The sequence below is a fragment of the Phaethon aethereus genome, assembly GCF_964289735.1.
Source record: "Phaethon aethereus genome assembly, chromosome: 8".
Classification (NCBI taxonomy): Eukaryota; Metazoa; Chordata; class Aves; order Phaethontiformes; family Phaethontidae; genus Phaethon; species Phaethon aethereus.
In genome coordinates, this window is record NC_138584.1 from 15,621,800 (window position 1) to 15,632,159 (window position 10,360).

Here is a 10,360-nt window from a genome sequence, read left to right on the forward strand (position 1 = left end):
TGTTAATTTTTGTTGTATCTCTGTATAATACACAGTATTTTAGTAATTATTAGTGTCTAGAAATGAAAGAAGTTCATATGGGCACTTAGGTCAATGAATGTCACAGTGTGCATTAGTTTAGCTACTCAGTAGTTACAGCTACTCAGTATTTCTACCTATACCCACACCAGTTCAGCCTTTAGGGCTGGAACAATTATATATCAGCATAAAGTGTTTTAAAGTTGAGATTTCATTACAATTTAGCTGATATTTGACTTCTATTGAAGCAGGCACTGTTGTCTTTCCTCTCCCACCAGAAGCATGATCCACCTACTCTGGCATTTCTCTAACCATTCCGTGATTAGGTTCAGTCCACTGAAGGGCAAAAACTAATGCCAAAAGTGGGATAGGGAGAAGAGAAAGAAGTTTGACTTTCTTGGTAGAGAGGCTGTCAACTTACCAATTTCAATCATCGAGGCGAAGGGCACGAACAAGACAGGCAAAGCTGATTAGGCATCAGATTGCTTAGCCAAGAATGGGAGGAGCAGGACTGATCCCTTTAATAGCAGCAAGCCATAAGAACAGCCCAACTGTGGAGTGAAAGCACATCCCGAACAATCCCTGGTTACTTCTTGCAGTGCAAGAGGAGCATTTGGAACACCTTCCTGTCCTTGATAGCCACATTAACAAAGGGATAGGATAAAGAAATAGGTTACGCTGTTAGTATATTTAAGGTGGTATGTCCATTGCGTGTGGCTAAGTCTTTCATAAAGCATCGCAATTTGTTCAAGGAATCAGGCAGGTGTATGGGTTAGACACTTTAAAATCCCAGTTACAATTTTACAAGCATGCAGTGTATTGCTTCTGCCTTCCAGTTATCAGTTCCTATAATCCCTGCAGTTTCATTAGTACAAGATGCACAAAGTGGCCATTTTTCAGCATCACTGAATCAGCATTTATGAAAATAATGGTAAAAGCTTTCTGCTGATAGCAGTCAGTCTCACCTTCCTGTGGATAACTAGTGGGGAAGATAAGTATTGCTTCACCAGATTACTCTTCCTAAAGATCAGGCATATCATACTGCATACGTGCAGGAGGATCAACAAATGTTTTGGTTACTGATAACCTAACACTAGCTTCTAAATACTTGGAACGTGGATGTAAAACTGCAAGTCTTCCTCACTGATGTTAAATTACTTGCATATTGGAATTATTAGGAATGTTACACATCTCTTGGAGATTTTAGCAACAACTTATTTCCAGCAATAATAAAATAAGTTTGATTATTATGTGTTCAGTACAAAGAAATTCATTACAGCAGTGAAGCAATGTTAGGGATTACCTTCTAAGTACAAGCATCAAAAATAAAATTTGGAACAAAGCCGACATCCAAAATATTTGAATCTTGTAACTGTTCCATCTTCCTTACTGCTTGAAATGCTTGCAAAAGAAGAAAGTTAAATGTTAACAAGTGTAAGACATTTTGACACTTCCAAAATTGCCAAATACGGTGGAAGAATAAGGAAGTCAGTAAGAAACCTGATAACTCATACAAATTAAGCAGTTTAAAACACCATCTCTCTATCACTGGAAGGAGTCGTTAGCATCTCTGAACAACAGAATGGGAAGCAAGAGGCATGCTGTTACCCAACAGAGAAAGGCAACTTGATGAACAAGTACTCACTCGATAGATGTACAAAAATATGTTGAGATTTTGTACTATAGGTCACAGCAGCCCAGATCAGAGTTGTATTTGTGACAATTATTAATCTGTAAAAGATTTTATTAAAATCAAGTCTGCAAAGTTTCAGCTAAATTCAATGTCTTAGATCATTTCCACTTTTAAGTGAGTAACACCTGGCCTTGCAATGATACACAGCTCATCTCCATAGTGCTGCTTGACAAATTTAAAAGAACTTAAAACATCGCGATTTAAAAACCTGCCAATTCATTTTTGGAATTGAAAAAGCAAGAAAGAGAGTTCTTATAAAAAGGGGTCTAGGGACATAGGCTGAAGCTGGCTGAGAAAGGGGATAGCTCTAAGACCGCTTGCCCTGCAGGGAGTCACCTTTCACCCAACATGTGCAGAGGAAGCTCTCTGCTACCGTCTTGTCTCATCTCTGGGACAGCTGTTCTTGTATAGCAATGCAATATTTACATCACTTTCAGTTTCCTTTCCCTTGTATACTTGGTCACTACATCTGGATGAACCTTTTTTTCTCCCTAGAAACATGGTTTTGGCAGGGCGGAGCAGATGTCTGCAAAAGAGAAAATCTCAGCATTCAGTAGCAGTTACCTGGATACAACCTCCTAAATGGCAGAAGTCTAGACTCAGTTTTTCCAGCACAGAAAAATAATGCCTATTGTTCCAAGCGCTAATCCTACTGCAAGTTCATTGAGTTCTACATTGACTATTATTGAGGTCAACTGTATGAGGTTTAATAAGGCCAAGTGCCGGGTCCTGCACTTGGTCACAACAACCCCATGCAATGCTACAGGCTTGGGGAGGAGTGGCTGGAGAGCAGCCCAGCGGAGAAGGACCTGGGGGTGCTGGTTGACAGCCGGCTGAACATGAGCTGGCAGTGTGCCCAGGTGGCCAAGAAGGCCAACAGCGTCCTGGCCTGTATCAGCAATAGTGTGGTCAGCAGGAGTAGGGAAGTGATTGTGCCCCAGTACTCGGCACTGGTGAGGCTGCACCTCGAATACAGTGTTCAGTTTTGGGCCCCTCACTACAAGAAGGACATTGAGGTGCTTCAGCGTGTCCAAAGAAGAGCAACGAAGCTGGTGAGGGGTCTGGAGCACAAGTCTTATGAGGAGCGGCTGAGGGAACTGGGGTTGTTCAGTCTGGAGAAGAGGAGGCTGAGGGGAGACCTTATCGCTCTCTACAACTACCGGAAAGGGGGTTGTGGTGACGAGGGTGTTGGTCTCTTCTCCCAAGTAACCAGCGATAGGATGAGAGGAAAGGGCCTCAAGTTGCACCAGGGGAGGTTTAGATTGGATATTAGGAAAAATTTCTTCACTGAGAGGGTGGTCAGGCATTGGAACAGGCTGCCCAGGGAGGTGGTGGAGTCGCCATCTCTGGAAGCATTCAAAAAACGTGTGGATGTGGTGCTTCAGGACGTGGTTTAGGGGACATGGTGGCGCTGGATTAATGGTTGGACTTGATGATCTTGAAGGTCCTTTCCAACCTTAGTGATTCTCTGATTCTCTGATTCTAACATAAATGTAGAGTAACATTTACTAACAGGTGTACCGAAAAAAATTACAAAGATTTTTTTTTTTTGTATTATGAAAGAATGATTCAGAGCATAACATTGCTTAAGTTCCTAAAACATTTTGAAAAACATGAAGCATTTGAAGAGCTTCTGTCTTAGTATATCAAGGATGTTGGTTACTCAGGATTCTAGCAGATACTGAATATTAAATGAAGCTGAAATTAATCTACCAAGATCCAAGAATTTCCAATGAGGGAACTGTCTAAAAATAGACTGGAGGGCTCCCACATTTTTCTAGGGCTACTCAGTGGCTTAATCTCAAGAGCCTGAAGCGCATACAGCCCTCATCTCACTCTACAGCATATACCCTAAAAGTTCTGAAACCATGGATGCAACTTGCTATAGTCACGGAAGGATCTAAAAAATGCTGCAGAAGTCGTAGAAGCCACTGAATCTGCAAGTCCCTAGAAAGGGGACCAAGTTGTGACCAAGTCCCTAGAAAGCTAGTAGCTGCAGTAGATAATCAGGTTTTGCTTCAAGCGTGATGCCTCAGTGAGGAAAGTTTAGGCTCTATAGTACTGTGCAAGTACACCAAGCACAATATATTTACTTTCCAGTAAATCTGCCTAGAATGTTGCCAAACAATTCCAAGTGTAGAAGGTGGCTGGATAGTTACTCCCAACATAGGAAGAGAATCTCTTGTCCTTTCTTTAGCTATGGAGGAATGTGTCGTATACGCTGTTTCAAATCACCTTGGGAAAAAAGCTCTGATTTAAAGAATTCCCTTCTTTAAAAAAAGAGGAAGCTGCTGTGAACTTAAAAAGAAAGGGTGTTAAGAGGTGTATTCTTTCAGATCAGCAAAAATGTAAGTTTTCAACTGGCTCAAAACTTGCAAAAGCTGGCATCAGAAATGAAATGTGGAATCCCTTTCCTTAGGACAACCTATTCAGAAGACCTATGTAAAGCTTGTAGACTGTCGGTTTGTATAGGCTATGATCTATATTTCTGCGAAAAAAGTTCCAATACTTTAACATGTTTGTTTTGAAAAGGGAACTACTTTAGCCATTTCCAAGTATCCATAAGAAAAAAGCAAATAAATGTCAATATTGATCTGTTAGTATGAACATTTGTATTCTATAGACTTCAATTTTACTAAGTAACTTCAGTCACATGACAGTGATAATAGAAGGTGATTTTGTAATTCTTCCATTGCCACAGCTGAGAACATATCTGCTGGTGGACCAAAGCGTGCTACAGACTTACTCAAACAAGGTATACCCCCTGGAGAAAACAAGCTATTTAGAGTTCATCCACAGCAGTGTGGAAGTGCTTGGTGTTTCCATTCTCATTCTCCTTTTGTAATCAAAAAAGCAATTCATTCAAAGAACACCCACGTCTGTGTAACAAGATGGCACCACAAACGCCTGCGTTTTTAAGAACTATCATGGGTGTAAAAGGCACCTATGAGAAAAAGGTCATCTACTATTAACCATATATTCTGAACTAACTACACTCCAAAGAAGATGAATTTTATCTAAAGGTAACACAGGAACTTGAAAATAACCACTTTCTAAAATCCACAGCGGACTTAAATTGCAGCAAGAGATTTAGGTCAAGAATTTTCCCCGCCCTAAGGTCTAACAGTAAGCATAGCAAAGCAGGGATGCAGGCTGACTAGAGAAGTTGTGCAGCTTCTGTCTTCAGAGGTTAAAGAACAGGTTAGACACACCTCTGACCAAAATGGTTAAGGTTTACCAGAATTTGCTTGAGAACTGTGAAATGAAGGTAACCTCTGGTCTATTTTCTGTAAACACCAACAGGAAAGTGTGTCTCTCTCTCTCTCTCTCTAAAAAGAGGGGAAACAGAAAGAAAAACCCCACACACTTTGAAACATAACCCTTGTTCACAAAAAATGTACCAAAACTACCTTAAAGTCAATACCTGAAGGTTAATGTTCAGACAAGACAGCACAGCATGCTAAAGAAAGTACTTTGTTGGCACTGCACCGTGGCTGTTTACTTGCTGAGGATTCTCAAGGCTTTAAGGCAGCAGCAAGGCTGGTGTCCCACCACACGCAGCAAATCCCTGCTGCTTGGCAGGTGCCGCTGCCAGGAAACCTCTCTTGCTTCAGAACAGAACAGACTAGTCCAGCACAATTTCGGCTGCACAGCTGACATCTTCAAAGGATGCTGACAGGGCAAGAGGTAAGCCCAGGGCATTAAGGAACCAAAGGGGACGGGGTCAGCCCAAAGGATACTGGAGCACCGTGCCACGGAATACAGATGATCAGAAAATTTACAGTAGACATTATTTAATCTAAAAACACCAGTTCCAACGTGTGTCACTTTTGATGACTCCTCTAACAAATCTCTTACTAGATCCCGCTAGCTTGCTCTATCTAGCTCTCGGGCAAGCCATCAGTGTCAATCATCCAAAACAACCCTCACATGCAGCCTACCCTAGGGCTTCAGGCTTTCAGTCTCACTGGCTTCCAGGGATGATCAGTACTCATCCTTGGAAAACCAGCTTTCACAGCATGCAATTGCTAAGCTCCGACACCTCCACACCTGTTGAACAGCAGCGAAAATGTATCACATTTACCTCACAAGCTATACTGATTTTGACCAGACTTGTTTGTAAAATAACCCCCCAAAATAATTCAGCCAATAACTCTCCCCTTACCAACAATTTTTAAGGTTTATGCATGAAAACAACTTAAAGAAACCTACTGAAACTACCTTAACGCTCCTTTGTCCAATACTGCTCCTGCTGCAAAACATTCGTTCCCTCCAATTTCTCGCGTACGCCGCCGGGTACCCCCAGGCCCCGCCACGTCTGCTACCTCACAAGCCGACGCCTGTCAGAGAAAGAGAGAACTATGTGCGTGCCCCTTCGCTAATTCCTGCCAAACCAAGAGAAGGCAGCAGACTTTTTCTTTCACACTGCACTGAATGTAAGGACCTTGACCTAGCAAGTCAACTCATCATGAGCATAGAAATGGCAACACCTTGGTACGCGAGACCTCCATCCCTCCCAACAGGAAACCAGCCAAAGGGTGCGGCAGTGACAGGGAAGAGACGGGGGTTATCTAGGGAATGGGACATTTCACATGGAGACGGCACAATTATGCGTGTCTCATTTCCTTATGGAACTGGGCTAAAACTCATAAAACATGCAGAACTCTTCAATAATAGGAGTGCTATTTTGGGCTTTTTTTTTTTTTTTTTTTTTTTTTTTTTTTTTTTTTTTAAGGTATTTAAGCCGTTCTGCATTTAATTCACATTTTCCCAAGGAAGAAAAGTTCTTTGCTTTTCCTTTGCTGCCTGCATGCAGAACTAATCAAGAAAGAATACGGAGTTTACACATTAACATGCTGTAAACTTTGAAGGGGGGAAAAACAAAGCAACATAATCCTCTTCTGAATTGAAGTTCAGTAAACTCAGAAGATTACAACAAAGGTGTGCCATGCAGTAGAAATTACTTTTTTTAAGGTGAAGGAGGAACTCACCAATCTCCTTTTGATAACCATCCTCAAGAGACCAAACATGTGCGCCCATGCGTGTAGATGCACTGTAGAGATTTTCAAAGCTCAAGACTCAGATTAGGTAATTCTAAATAAATTCTAACATTAAAAGAAAAAAAAAAAGTTAAACTCTCTAAAGCTTCACTATTGTGGCATATAATTCCTCCACAAGGCAAGAACCTTGTCACTGGTTCTAGTAAGCTAATTGTGGACTAACAGAATAATTTGTAATATATTATAATTTTCTACAGTTAGATTACTGCAGTCCACTGATTAATTTTACCACGGCCCATCAAGGAGAAAATAGCATGCCAGATCCCCCAGTTTCAGAAAAATCAGTTTCTCTCCTTATCCTCTGTGGCGATGAGAACTGCACCAGCAGGCTGCAGCTGCTCCCCAGGAGACCAGGAAGGGCAAAACATTGCAGATGTTGCATCACCAAGCCCTGAGAAAACCTACCTTCAAATACAATCTTGACCACATTCACAACTTACACAGCCCCTTCTATACGGACCAGGATTACAGGAGATGGGACATTTTGCCAAATTATTTAAAAGAAAAATTTGTCCACCTCAGCAAAACTCTGAACTTTAGGTTGGCTCAGTCTCTGGAACAGAATAGAGCCTAACAGATACAGACTTCAGCCTCATCCCTACCTAACACAATCAAATCTTTTTAAGAAGCCTTGCTCACTGTAGAACAGTTAATATTGGTAAAACCATTTCTTGAGATGGACTAGTGGATTTATATACCTGTTTGAAGAGAAACACATAGTTCTTACCTTTTTTCCTAGTGTTTCAACAGACCTACTCATTATCTAAGCATAGAATTAAACAAATTATATGGAGTAAACTAGGGTATGAAACTGCAGTGCCTTAAATACTGCAGACAAATGTCTAATTGGTGCTTTCATGCTGTAAAATACTATAATAGACATAAGGAAACATACAATGAATCAAAGGGATTTCTTTTTAAGATGGCTTATAAAGCTGAAAATTAATGTAAAACATTAAAAACGGCAATCTACGAATAGTCACATGAGCTGTTATTCCCACAGGGCAAAGGTGTCTTTTAATAACATGTTAAATCACAATATATGGAAATGCTTCCAAGTGCATTCACTTAAGTTTGAAGTTTTGCCACAATTTTTAGTCAGCATGCTATCAGGTTTTGTTTTCCTTCATTTACACATTGTATTTGCCAGTGGACATTACCTATTCAAAGAATCACTTTTGGACTTCTCCAACCAATTTCTTTGCTCCATTAGAGAAAAATCTAACAACTCACAAAGGAAAAAAAAAAATCTGCAACCAACTTCTTTCAAAATACTAGAATTATTTTAAAAATCTGAAATTGAGTTTGGAGATCAACATGTCTATGGTAAAGTTCTACTAACAATCTAAAAAACTCACATTCCATGGAGTGCAAGAAGTTATTAATAAACCTTATTTGTAGTAAAATTTTAATAAAAATGATGCTTTGCATTTTCACATTCTGAAAGCTAAAAATACAACAGAAACTTATTTATATTTTATAATAACAAAAAAGTACAAATTGCTATACAAAATGCAGTACCATCTCAAGAAAAACAAGTTTTTCAAAGTTCTAGCAGTTAGGACATTAAATCTGTATTTTCTGAAGAGATACCACTTTAAAGACTAAGCATCAATTACTGAACAGTGATTTTCTTCACTGAGTTAATAAAAAACCCACTTCCATGACAATTATGACTATCACTATTTTTAATTTTGGCTGATACAAATATAACCTCATAATAAAGTTACTGAATTTATAACAAATAAAATTCAATATATATCCTTTCCTCTGAGGTTTTTGCCACAGAACTTTTCAAAATGAGAAAAGTAGTACAGAAACTTCTTTCTAAGGAAATAAGCCTGGCAAGAGATGAGTAAATTACAGTTTTTTTTAAAAAAACAACCCTGTATTTGTAAACACTCAAGCACTGCAGATGTTTAAGGTTATTTCAAAATTATACATGTGGCAATCACTGCATGCTGATACGTATGTTTTAGAGTAGAAGTAGTTCAGCAGACACTGAACACGTGGAATGGTAAATTTCAATTCACGTTTCTATTTGAAACACGCAAGCACATTCTGATATGCAAAAGGAAATCTGACACATTTTGACTTTTAAGAATAAGGGACATCATACTATAAAGATGAAAATTAAAAGATCAGCTCAGTCAGACCCTTAACTATTGTTCAAGTCAACGGGGAGATAGTCACAGCAACGCGTTTGGGTGCATGAGTTGTAAAAAGATGTTGATTCACAAGTTCCATGTATGGATGAATCTGATTCTACCAACATTTCAGATTGGGTGGTCACTGTGATACCCGGAGCACAATACCTTGGGTGTATTTCTGATAAAACAGGTGAGAACCTAATGTAGTGAAGACTAATGCAAGGCCCCTACGTTATACCATGACCTTTAAAAAGCTGATAGCTATTTATTGATTTGAAAGCCAACCCAAAGAACAGACATCAGGTCACAAAGTAATCCGACATCAATAAATCTACTGTAGTTGTACTGGAGAAGTGACAGAAAAACGCTTCACATTGAACACTGACAGCTTTCACCAATGTAATGCTTCAGGATCATGCAGTTACTCTTTAAAAGGGGACTATGCAGAACTTTTAATTCTATTTCTAATCGAGGGGAAAAAAAACCCACAACAATCAGTTCAAAGTAATACGAAGAAACACTATGAAAGTACCCAAACTATTTTGACGTTAATTTGAACCCATATCTCTGAAAAGGTGAAATATCCCAGTCTGGAATATGTATGGCCCACTAATCTAATGTTAAAAACTTTGTTACTTTAACCCATGAGTATACTGTATGATTAGTAGAAAAATCCTTTAGCAGACACAAAAGAAATGAAAGATGAAATTGCAGCAAGAGAGCATGGCAAACCTGAGAGATCTATTAGTGCATAAATCTGCTCTAAAAACTAAAAAGATAGAAAGAAAAAGCTAACGAACTACAATAAAAGTTATGTCTTTAAAGCAGTAAGTTATAACAGGGTGGGAAATGTTTAATATGCACATATGCCTCCAAAGGCATCACTATCTTTCTGAAAATAATGAGCTGTTACTTTTCACAGCACCAAATTTATGGTAAAAAGCCATAAATTGTATTCTTTAATATTATGCTTTTCCCACCCTGGCAGAGAATAAACATGAATTTAGAAGCACAGTAGAAGTGAAAAACAAAGAGGAGAGATAGAAAGCAGCAGAGAAAGACAGAAAAGGTGAATACAGAGCTACAGAAGTGTTTATTGAGCATGCTACAGAGGTAAGCAGAGTACACATAAAATGAAATTAAACAACCATCAAACCTCCCAACTTTGTTAGAAAATTAATTTTTAATTGTGCCACTTTCAAACTATACTGAATTTTACAATTCTAAAGATGTAAAAACTCAACTAATAGAAAATATACATGACTTTTTTTCTACATAGATAACAGAATCTATGAATCTTGAAACTAAGTACATCAATTTCAAAAAGTATTGGTCATTTAAACAGAATCAAGGTAACAGTTCAGACTGACAGAGAACTGCTTTCAAATTAACTGGATCTGTAGATTCTGAGCCATGTTTATAGTAAAGTCAGATCAATT